Genomic DNA, 11,419 nt, shown 5'->3' on the forward strand with positions numbered 1-11,419 from the left:
GCAGGAGAGAGAACTGCCCCATAGGCCTTTCTCTCCTTTTTTTGTGATTCGCGTGACGCTTTGCAGAGCAAACTGGCTCTGCATCCCACAACCTGCACACACTCTACTGTGTGTCCTCGTCTGCAATCCCACAATGCAACAGCACTCTTCCCTGCCCACCCCTCCCGCCTTCCTAGCTCTGACCCTGGGCAAACACTGCCCTCTTCACCTTGAATGGCTGACCGTCCTAACGACTGCACGCCCTCCTGCTGTCACCGTTCACCGGCCTGTCCAATGTTGGCTGCAAGTTGAGCCACGGGGCTGAGTTCAGTTCCAGCGTGAAGTGTCTAAGGGCCACAGTCTCAGGGGTCCCACCCGTCTTCATCAGACCAGTGAGCCGGTCTTTCCCCAGGGTTTCCAAGATGGTAATCTCCACACAAGCAGACAGCCCATCCTTCTCCTGCAGGGCGGCTGGTGAGTGCAACCCGCTGACCTTTAGCTGGCAGCTGAATGCTTAACTACTGTGCCACCAGGGCTCCTTTCCCCACTAGAGAGAAAACGGAGGGGCAGGGATTTTTTTTTTCCCAAATTGAGGTGTCTGGATCGACAGGTTTGCTCTGGGTCTCCCTGTTCAATCCGTTTTTGCAATTGAGTATTCTGGACCTCTGGACGTGAGCTGGCCCCATCTCAGCCCCAGCCGGGAGGCCGTCCCCACCTGCTACCTCGCCCTTGTCTCTTAAGAACCCTCCCCTCGCGGCCCTCTTTGGTGTGACTTGTGGCCCAGATCCTCGGCCGCAGGGGGGCAGGGCGGGACGTCAGGGGAGCACGCACAGGTGTCTGGCCTGTGGTGGGCACGCAGGTTGGTGTGTTGGTTGGGGGTGCACTTGGATAACCTGTACCCCACATAGTCACCGGTTACTGATCGGACTAAGTTCCAGTGGCAATTTGCAAGTCAAGTTAAAATGTCCCCAGAAGTGGCCATGAACAGAATTTCTCCAGTGCTCTCCCCATTCATACATAGTATGCTCCGGAATGGAAAAGTGGGACTGGGCGCTACAAACTGTTGGAGGATTTGTTGTTAGGTGCTGTCGAGTTGTCTCCAACTCATAGTGACCTCACGTACAATACAACGAAACACTGCCCAGTCCTGGGCCAGCCCCACGATCCTTGCTATACCTGAGCCCATCGTTGCAGCCACTGTGTCAATCCATCTTGTTGAGGGCCTTCCCCTTTTTCGTTGTCCCTCCATTTTGCCAAGCATGACATCCTTCTCCAGGGAATGGTCCCTTCTGACAACATGACCAAAGTAGGTGAGACGAAGTCTGGCCATTCTCGCTTCCAAGGAGCATTTTGGCTGCACTTCCTCCAGGACAGACCTGTTAATTCTTTTAGCAGTCCATGGTACTGTCAGCATTCTTCGCCAGCACCACAACTCAAAAGCATCAACTCTTCTTTGGTCTTCCTTTATATTCTCCAGCTCTCACATGCATATGAGGTGATTTAAGATACCATGGCTTGTGCCAGGTGCACCTCAGTCTTCAAGGAAACATCTTTGCTCTTCAGCACTTGAAAGAGGTCCTTTGCAGCAGATTTAACCAATGTTATACGCCATCTGATGCCCTGACTGCTGCTTCCATTGGCGTCAACCGTAGAACCAAATAATGAAGTCTTCGACAATTTCAGTCTTTTCTCCATTTATCATGACGCTTATTGGTTCCATCGTGAGGAGTTTTGTTTTCTTTATATTGAGGTGTAATCCATACTGCAGACTGCAGTCTTCAATCTTCATCAGTAAGTGCTTCAAGTCATCCTCACTGTCAGCAAGCAAAGTTGTGTCATCTGCATAACATAGCTTGTTAATGAGTCTTCCTCCAATCCTGATGCCACGTTGTTCTTCATATAGTCCAGCTTCTCGGATTATTTGTTCAGCATACACATTGAATAAGTATGGTGAAAGGATACCATCCCTTCTTTATTTTAAACCATGCAGTGTCCCCTTGTTCTGTTTGAACGACAGCCTCCTGGTCTATGTACAGGTTCCTCATGAGCACAATTAAGTGTTCTGGAATTCCCATTCTTCTCAATGTTATCCATAATTTGTTATGATCTACACAATCAAATGCTTTTGCATAGTCAATAAAACACAAGTAAACATCTTTCTGGTATTCTTTGCTTTGAGCTAAGATCCATCTGACATTGGCAATGATAACCCTTGTTCCCCGTTCTCCTCTGAATCCAGCTTGCATTTCTGGAAGTTCTCTGTTCAATATACTGCAGCAACTGTTTTTGAATTATCTTCAGTAAGATTATTGTGATATTAATGATACTGGTTCAATACTTTTCCACAATCTGTGGGATCACCTTTCTTTGGGATGGATACAAATACGGATCTCTTCCAGTCAGCTGGCCAGGTAGCTGTCCTCCAAATCTCTCGGCATAGCCGAGTGAGTGCCTCCAGCAGGGCATCCATTTGTTGGAACATCTCAATGGGTATTCCATCAATTCCTGGAGCCTTGTTCTTCGTCAATTCCTTCAATGCAGCTTCGATTTCTTCCTTCACTACCATTCGTTCTTGATCATATGCCACCTCCTGAAATGGATGAAGATCAACCATTTTTTTTTTTTTAATACAGTGACTCTGTGTATTCCTTCCATCTTCTTTTGACATTTCCTGTATCATTCAATATATTGGCCATAGAGTCTTTCAATATTGCAACTCGAGGCTTAAATTTCCTCTTCAGTTCTTCCAGCTTGAGAAATGCTGAGCGTGTTCTTCCCTTCTGGCTTTCCAACTCCATGTCTTTGCACATTCCATTAGAATAATTGACTTTGTCTTCTCAAGCTGCTCTTTGAAATCTTGTTTAGCTCTTTTATCTTGTCATTTCTTCCATTTTATTTTATCAAATGCTTTTATCAAGTTCAACTTGAAGTTGAAGACAATTAAAACAAGCCCATGAGAGCCAAAATATGACCTTAATTATATCCTTCCTGAATTTAGAGACCATCTAAAGAATAGATTTGATGCACTGAACACCAATGACCGGAAACCAGAGGAATTGTGGCATGACATCAAGAACATCATCCATGAAGAAAGCAACAGGTCATTAAAAAGACAGGAAAGGAAGAAAAGACCAAAATGGATGTCAGAAGAGACTCTGAAACCTGCCCTTGAACAGAGAGTAGCTAAAGCAAACGGAAGAAATGTTTGAGGATAACTGACTTGAAATCTCACTGTACATCATTGACTCTTGGACCCAACTGTGACCAATTTAAACCGCACATACCAACCATATGCTGGAGAGACGTTAAAATGGGGTACAATTTTCAATACCCAGAGCTGCCCTGGTATTATCTTTGGAGAGGATGCTGAATTCCTTGCCTCTGGAACCCTTTGAATCCTGAACGTCTCTTCCTTGTGGCGAAGGAACTCATGCAGCAGTATCACCAGATTCAATGCAGCCACCTCCGCGAGAGCAACCGTGTCATGTCTCAACACCTACATTTACTGGAAGAGCCACAGTACGGAGAGAACACAGAAATTTATGTTGGGAAGAAAACCAACTGGACTGAGAGTTTTCAGCCCGTTTTCCTTTGCAGTTGCCGGTGGATTTCAGCAATATCCCTACACACCTTCTCAAAGATGCAAATGAAGACCCTGGAGTGAGATGTGGCCCCGCCTTCTGGCAGTCTGGAGGACACTGAAGCCACTCAGATGTACCCTAAGCTGCACTTGTCACCCTGCACTGAACAGCTGGATCTGGTGGCATAGTGCCTAAGCCTGGACCACTAACCAGAGGCTGGCAGTTCACACCCACCAGCCTCTCCTCAGAAGGAAGACTGGGCAATCTACTCCCACAGTGATACTGCCTCAGAAACCCAGGGAGGGGTCGCTATGGGTCGGATCCGATGTGACAGCCGTGAATTTGGTTTGCTCTTTCGGTTTTGGTGTGACAAACTTCTCACTGTATTTGGCCTAACCCCTTCTGCCAGCTGCGGGCTCCTCTGGCCGCCATGCCCAGCCTGCTTTGCCTCACGGACAGAACCCGGCTGTCTGGATCTGTCTTGCTAGGTACACAGCCCTACGGAGCCCAATAAACAGGACATGATGGTGGAAAAACAAAAGAGAGAATGCTATGGGGCAGTTCCACTCTAACCCATGGGGTCACGGCAAGTTGCAATCCACCCCAGGCACCCAACAGTACTCTGGCGGAGAAACCAAACAAAACCCAAACTCACTGTCGAGGGGTTGGATCCGACTCACAGCGACCTCTCCTTGGGTTTCCGAGGCGGTATCTACAGAAGTAGATTGCCCAACCTACCTTCCCATGAATGGCTGGTGGGTTTGAACCGCCAGCCTTCTGGTTAGCAGTCAAATGTCTTGGGCATTGCGCCACCTGGCGAAGAAAGTGGAAATAAACATTTATTTTCCTAACTAACTCAGAAGAAAGAGCTGGAATGCTTGTCCCAGTGAACCACAGGGTCCAAATGTGACTGGGTCCACGACTCCAGGAGCACTCTGCCCACTTGCGGCTAGCTGTCCGGCGCACGCGCACTTGCGGCACCAAGCCCTAGCCAGGGTGGGAGGATGCTGCTGGAAGCCTTGTTGGAAAGACAGAAAGAAGGTAACCCGCAGAAGCCGGCACCAGCTGGTGCCCCACCCGCCTCGTTCCTGAGCCGAGGGTGCCCCCTGGTGCCAGGCTCTACGAGGTGCCACGGAGGGGACTGAGCCAGCGATGCAGAGAGAGGCCGGACCCTCTCCAAAGGGGTGCTCTCCTCGGGGCCCCTACCCTCCACGCCCTCAGTGTGCACGCAGCAGGGTCCCAGCCGTCAGTGGACGGGGGCTGCTCCAGGGACCACTACTGGGCAGGGCTCTGCACTGTGTTCTGGGCAGCTGACAGCCCGGCTCAGCCTGTTTTCCCATCTGTAAAACTGGAATTACGGAATCTGCTCCTCCGAGCTGCGCTGTCTGCCAGGGTGGCCACGGCCACACTGACCAGTCGAGCACCTGACACGTGGCCAGTCTGCACTGGGACAGACAGTATCATACATGCACACGAGTCCTAAGTACCAGCAAAAGAGACGGTTAAAGCACCACACTCAGTACATTTACTTCATTACACGGGCACAGGATACTGGTTTCCAACACTGCCACTGTATTTTCTGAATGTCACCGTTTCTATAGAACAAGGAAAGTGGTAACAAAAACAGCAGTTTACAGAACTTCAGGCTGTTTTCACCCAAGTCGGAGCTTCTGAAACTGGCAGCCATGGAAGCATGACCCAGGCTGCTTCCTCTCTGCTCCAGGGTCGGGTGGGGGGTGATGGTGGTGGTGGAGCTATTTTGGAGCTCCTGAAGACCAGTTTTTACAAGCACTGATCATTTTTTTATTTGGTTTACCCAACAAACCAAATAAACCACACCCACTGCTGTGGAGTCGATTCTGACCCACAGCGCCCCTAGAGGACAGAGTGGAACTGCCCACAGGGTCTCCAAGGCTGTCAATCTTCACAGAAGCAAAGCCCAAACCACACCCACTGCCGTGGAGTCCATTCTGACCCACAGCGCCCCTAGAGGACAGAGTGGAACTGCCCACAGGGTCTCCAAGGCTGTCAATCTTCACGGAAGCAAAGCCCAAACCACACCCACTGCCTGGAGTCCATTCCGACCCACAGCGCCCCTAGAGGACAGAGTGGAACTGCACCACAGGGTCTCCAAGGCTGTCAATCTTCACGGAAGCAAAGCCCAAACCACACCCACTGCCGTGGAGTCCATTCCGACCCACAGCGCCCCTAGAGGACAGAGTGGAACTGCCCACAGGGTCTCCAAGGCTGTCATCTTTACAGAAGCAGACTGCCTCATCTTTCTCCTGTGGAGTACCTGATAGGTTTAAACCACTGACCTTTTGGTTTGCACCCAAATGCTTTAACCACTGCACCACAGAGCTTCTCGACATGAATCAAACATCAACAAACACCTGCTCATGCACAAAGCTTCTCACCGTTCCCCTAGAATACCTCCTTCACACCTGGGCTCAGAGAAGGTGTGTGAGGCGAGCTGTGCCTCGCAGTCAGCACTGCGGATGAGATGGGAATTTCCCGTACTTCTGAGCAAACCGTGGCTCTTGTGATGGGGGCAGCCAGTTCTGGACGGAGACTTGGGCTTGGGGCCTCCACAGGCAGGCAGGGCTGTGGGTGTAAAGCCCGCATGTGCACAAGGGCAGCACGGAGGCAGCCTGTGATGCAGGAATGGCTGGTAACCACAGACACTGGGCGTGGGCAGGTGTGCGTACGGGTGGACTGGGGGCCAGGGTCAGAGACCCAGGCAGCACGAGCCCTGTGTAGCCGACTTCTCAGACTCCTGCGCTGACCACAGTGGGCTGGCTCCCTGCAGGGGTGATGGCGTTAACGCCCGGCCTCTCCCTGGCTGGGATGTTTTTCCTACGTGGCTGGATTTTCCTCTCCCCTCCCCCAGCTCTAGCCCTCTCTGCCCATTTGGCAGACACTACCCAAGCCGTCCACATCCCTCCCGCCCAGCCAAGCTGCCTTCCCAGCCACCTCCCTGCTTTCCCACCGCCAACAGCCCGAGTCCCAGCCAGACACGGGGCCATGCCTGCCGACCCCTCCCGGCCTCTGCACAGCTCACAGCCAACCCTCCTGAAGGCGGAACTGGATCCTCCAGACCTGGGCCTGCTTTGGCCAACCTATGCCCCAGGCCGAGACGAACAGGGGCCGGGCCCTGGGTCAAAAGCCTCGTGGCAGGGGATGCTCACAGAAACAACTCGCTGTCACGTTGACTCTGGCTCATGGCGGCCCCAAGTGCGTGAGAGCAGAACTGAGCCCCTAGGTTTTCAAGAGCTGATTTTCTGGAAGAAAGTCACCAAGCTTTCTTCCCAGGTGCCTCTGGTTAACAGCCAAGCATGTTAACAGTCACCACTACGACTCCGGTGCCTTTAAAGGGTATGTGAAAAGCAGAGGTTTGGGACGGGCCCCCTTGGGTTCTTGTAACAGTGCAACCCTGTCAGGTCACCCCAGCCTCTGGGCCTCAGGTTTGCCATGTGGGAAATGGAACCAAGTTCCTCCTGGCTTCACAAGAGGCTGGAGTCCCACCCACCTGCCTTTTCCCGAACGAGTCGTCCCCGCTCATGAAAGTCTTGCTGTCTGGCCCCAAGTTCACGTTCTCCTTGGACTGGGACGCCAGGTGGGCAGGCTGAAGTCAGGACGAGAAGGGGCCCAAAGGAACAAGGGGACAGTCCCCTCCTCACAAAGACACAAGGGCCCTTGTGCCGACAGTCCTGTGGGGGACAGTAGGAGGTGAAATGATATGGGAACCAGTTCCCAAAGACACAGACACACTGATGGTCAGCCAGACGTCAGCCAGGGCGGGCCGTGCCTCCTCCAGTCTCCTCCACTGACGGCTGACCACATGCCCTTTCCAAGGGGATGGTGAGTGGGCCCAGCCTGTCCACTGCCAGGACACCCTGGCCCTCCCCAAACACTGCCGGAGCTCTGTGCTCTGGAAAACATTTCTGGCACATTTTAGATTCAAGATGTTTCCACCAAACCTTTCAGAAACTCAGACCGTTCCTAAAACCAACCTCCTTTGAAAACCAACACTTTCCAAACCCATTCTGTGATGTGGGCCCCCAAGTTCTGAAGCCAGAACCTTCTGGAAACCCACTGGAAGCAAGATGCGTGGGGAGGGAGGCCGTGGGAGAGGCAAACCCTGTGCATCGAGCTCAGCCTGCGTTTCCGTGAGCTGCTCCGACATGACATGGCTTCATCACAGCCAGTTTCCAGCACAACTTTCCTTGCGAAGAGACCCAGATGTCTGGCATGGGCTCCACGAGCCGTGCATGTTCGTAGGAGACACATCAGAGCCGTAACACACACTCGGGAGGGGACTTCGGCTTTCTGCCACAAACGCTCTCTCCCCGCGCCCCGTCCCTGACACTGCTATCCTCCAGGTGGGGTCCCACAGCGTCAGCAGGTTCCACTGGCACCGGGCTTGCAGCTTTCCTGAGTCCAGCTGTTTCGTCCTGGATTCTGAGCGGGCTACGCCAGCCTGAGAGATGGCTGAGGATAGGAGGGGTTCTCGGGGTACCACGTAGAGGGATGCAGTGAGCCCAGGAGGGGGTGAGGGGAGACCAGCACTCGGGAATTGCACCTCAGCATGCACAGATGTGTCATTTGAGTCCCCATCCTCTGCCTGTCATCCCTGTGCTGTTGTCAGTCGCCGTGAAACCAGCTCTGACTCATGGTGACCGTCTGTACAACAGAGCCAAGTGTCACCCGCCCTCCCCCATCTTCACGGTGACTGGTGTCTTTGGTCCACTGTGGAGGCCATGTGTCAGTCCCTCCCAAGGAGGCATTTCCTCACTTCACCGACCGTGGTGCCCCAGCAGCCCCCGGGAAGCACCACTGTGTCCTGGGTCTGGTGCCAAGAGCCAACAATCCCCTCCCGTTAGTGGCCGCTGGTTCTGGGCGGAGGCAGAGGCAGAGTGGAGGACACAGCAGGACACACAGACACCCGTGTGGGGCACCGACAGCCCTGGCTGCGGAGCTCAGAGCACCTGCTTCCGTTCTGCCCACGCTGGGCTTGGGGTGGCGCTGTTTTTCACCTGGCTTGGGTGTTCGGGGACAGACGGGCCAGTCTCTTTCTCCCTGCACCTTGTTCCTGCTAACAGCACAGTGACCTCCCATCTTGGGCACCACGACCGGGACCCCTGGTGCTGCCCTACCCGGTGCCTGTGCTCTGGCCGTCTCCCACGCTGGCGTCCACTCAGACTGGCCTCTCCCCGACGAGGACCCACGGTGCCATTTCCTGAGGGAGCTCTGGAACCGTCTATGGTTGACGGGCTGCAGAGGAGGTGCTGAGTGGACACTCCAGACACTCCCACACCCACCCTGGGTCCGGGATTGCTTTTTGTGTGACAGCCATTCTCCCCAGAGCGGCAGCCATGCGGTGATAAAACAAACCAGCTGTCGTCAGCCCTTTCCAAGCGGGCTCTGGTTCCAAATGTGCTGGGGGTGGGGAATGGGGGGCAGGAGGCTAGGCTCCGAGCCACTCCGCCCTGCCCTGGAAGTGGCCTTCCGGCAACCGGCTGGGAAGGTCTGCTGCTGGCCCAGGGGCACTCGGTACATGGGGCCCCTCGCACACTCCTCCCTCCTGGAGGACCTGGGGGGGGGGCTTCCAGGACCAACAACAGGCTCCCCAAGCGACAGGTCAAGGCACTCACCCAACAAGAGGTCACCACGCTTTGAACCTGTGAAACATGAGAGGCAGAAAACTGCCCCCAAGACCAATAAAGCGCTGCCTGACTTTCTGGAAGGGGCTTGGACACGAGGAATCGCGCCTTAACCTTTTCACACAAGGGTCTCCTGGTGTGTTTAGACCAACGGATCTATTACTCCGTGTCTGGGTCAGACTGTGTCCCCAAGGCCCACATGCTGTCACTTCTCCCACAGCTGTTTCTTAATGCCATTTGATCGGGAGGACTTTTCTTTGTTAGGTTAATGAGCCCGTATTCCTGCAGGGCATGTGTGAAATCAACCTTTCCAGAGATAAGAAGGACCACACTGGGGCCAGAAGTGAGACAGGAGGACAGCTGCCCCACCCCACCACACTGCCAAGGACCCAGAACCCTGAAGCCGCAGAGACAAGGCCCGTCCCCTGGAGCTGACAGGGAAAGCCTTCCCCTGGGGCCGGGGATTCAGAGAGCTGGGGGGCCGTCTTGACTACATCTCTCCTGACTTTTTTTAACGAGGTCTCCAACTCCTGAACTGGGAGAGGACCCCCTGCTGTTCATTACCGCCCACTCGTGGCATTTCTGATCCAACCGCTCTAGCCAGCTGGGACACCTCGCATGAGAGGGTGCTGTCACTTGATCCTCAAAACGGAAGCATGAGAAATATCATTGGCAGCCCCCCACCCCCGACAAGCCTGCAGCAGGTGCAGCACCTGAGCACGGTCTCCAGATCTCACGGGGCTGCTGTCAGATGCACCTGTGATGTCCTCCTGAGTGAACAAAACTACGTGTGTGAGTGGGGACCCTCACCGCCGTACGAGAAGGTCATCAGAGGTGTGAAAGGCCACTCACCTTGAGCACCAGGTGACGATTCCCTCTGCTTTGGGCGCCACGAGCTAAGCTGCCCATGCCAGCATCATCTCCTGTCTGTTGGAAGAAGCTGTCTGCGCGTCCAAGTCCAACATGGTCTCCACTCAGGTCCAAGCTCATCCTGATCGTCCCCAAAGTATCAGGAACGCACTGGACCCCCAGGTTCTGGGAATTCAAGCCAAACATAACCCCCCAGACCCAAGCTATCAGTCTGAAGCTGCCCCTTTCAAATATACTGCACTTCCCCCCGAAGCTTGGTCCTGTTGAGAGCTTTTTACCAGCTCTTCAAGGCTCTGTTATAAACACAAGGAATGTGCAGGTAGGCGCACTCCTTGGAACAATCAACCAGGGGAGATGAGAAGGGCAGTATTTGCACAGAGAGACAGCTCAGGGGGCAGAAATGCATGGGAAAGGACACAGGGAAGAGGTAACCCCAGGGAGGAAGTGGGAAGAGAGCTGTTACACTGTGAGGACTGCAACTAATGTCTTGAAACAAAATGCGTATGAACTGCTGTGTGGAAAACGAATTTGCTCTGTGAACCTTCACCAAGCACAGTTAACAATAAGAAGGAACGTGCCAAAGGAAGAACACCACCAGGCTGTACCATCCGTCACCATCAACATCAATCAGGAGGACCTTGCTGGACAAGTGTGACGGCACCATGACAGGATGAATGCGTTCCAGACGGCAAACACAGCCAAGGCGGCTCACGTATCAGGCCCACAGAGCAGCATTCTCACCAGAAGATGGGAGTGGCCTGCACCAGCAGCCCCCAGGGACCAAGACAGAGTGTCCCACGCAGGTTTCACTTCTTGTTAGCTGGGACTAACTGACTCAATGCACTAAGAAATAATGCCCAAGGAAAAAGTCCCAAATTGCCTAACCAGTCTCTGCTGGTTTGAACTGGTTTCCCAACAGGCAGTCTGTGACCCTGCCACCGGGTCTTGGTGAAGTAAGAAAGGGTTTCTAGCATTTCATGATGCTAACAAGGAGCTCTGGTGGCGCAGTGCCTCGGGCACCTGACTGCTAACCAGAAGGTTGGCGGTTTAAACCCACCAACCACTCAGCGGAAGGAAGATGGGGCAATCTCCTTCTGCAAAGATTGACTGCCTCAGAAACCTACTGGGGGTCGCTATGAGTCGGAATTCAGTGGAAGGAAGATGGGGCAATCTACTTCCATAAAGATTCACCACCTCAGAAACCTAATGAGGGTCTCTATGAGTCGGAGTTCACTCAACGGCAGTGAGTTTGTTTGGTTTCTGTACTGACGGTCCCGCACCCACCTGCTGGTTGGTCACATGCAGTGGTCTGCATCTGTACTGACG

At 53.5% G+C, this 11,419-nt stretch overlaps 1 pseudogene; it reads left to right on the forward strand.

The window, feature by feature from the left end:
- The first annotated feature begins 941 nt into the window (after window positions 1-941).
- Window positions 942-3,748, forward strand: LOC103198766 (annotated as a pseudogene).
- Window positions 3,749-11,419: the final 7,671 nt, after the last annotated feature.

This window comes from Orycteropus afer, unplaced genomic scaffold (genome assembly GCF_000298275.1).
Source record: "Orycteropus afer afer isolate SDZICR_OR568_19922 unplaced genomic scaffold, OryAfe1.0 scaffold00006, whole genome shotgun sequence".
NCBI classification, from domain to species: Eukaryota; Metazoa; Chordata; class Mammalia; order Tubulidentata; family Orycteropodidae; genus Orycteropus; species Orycteropus afer.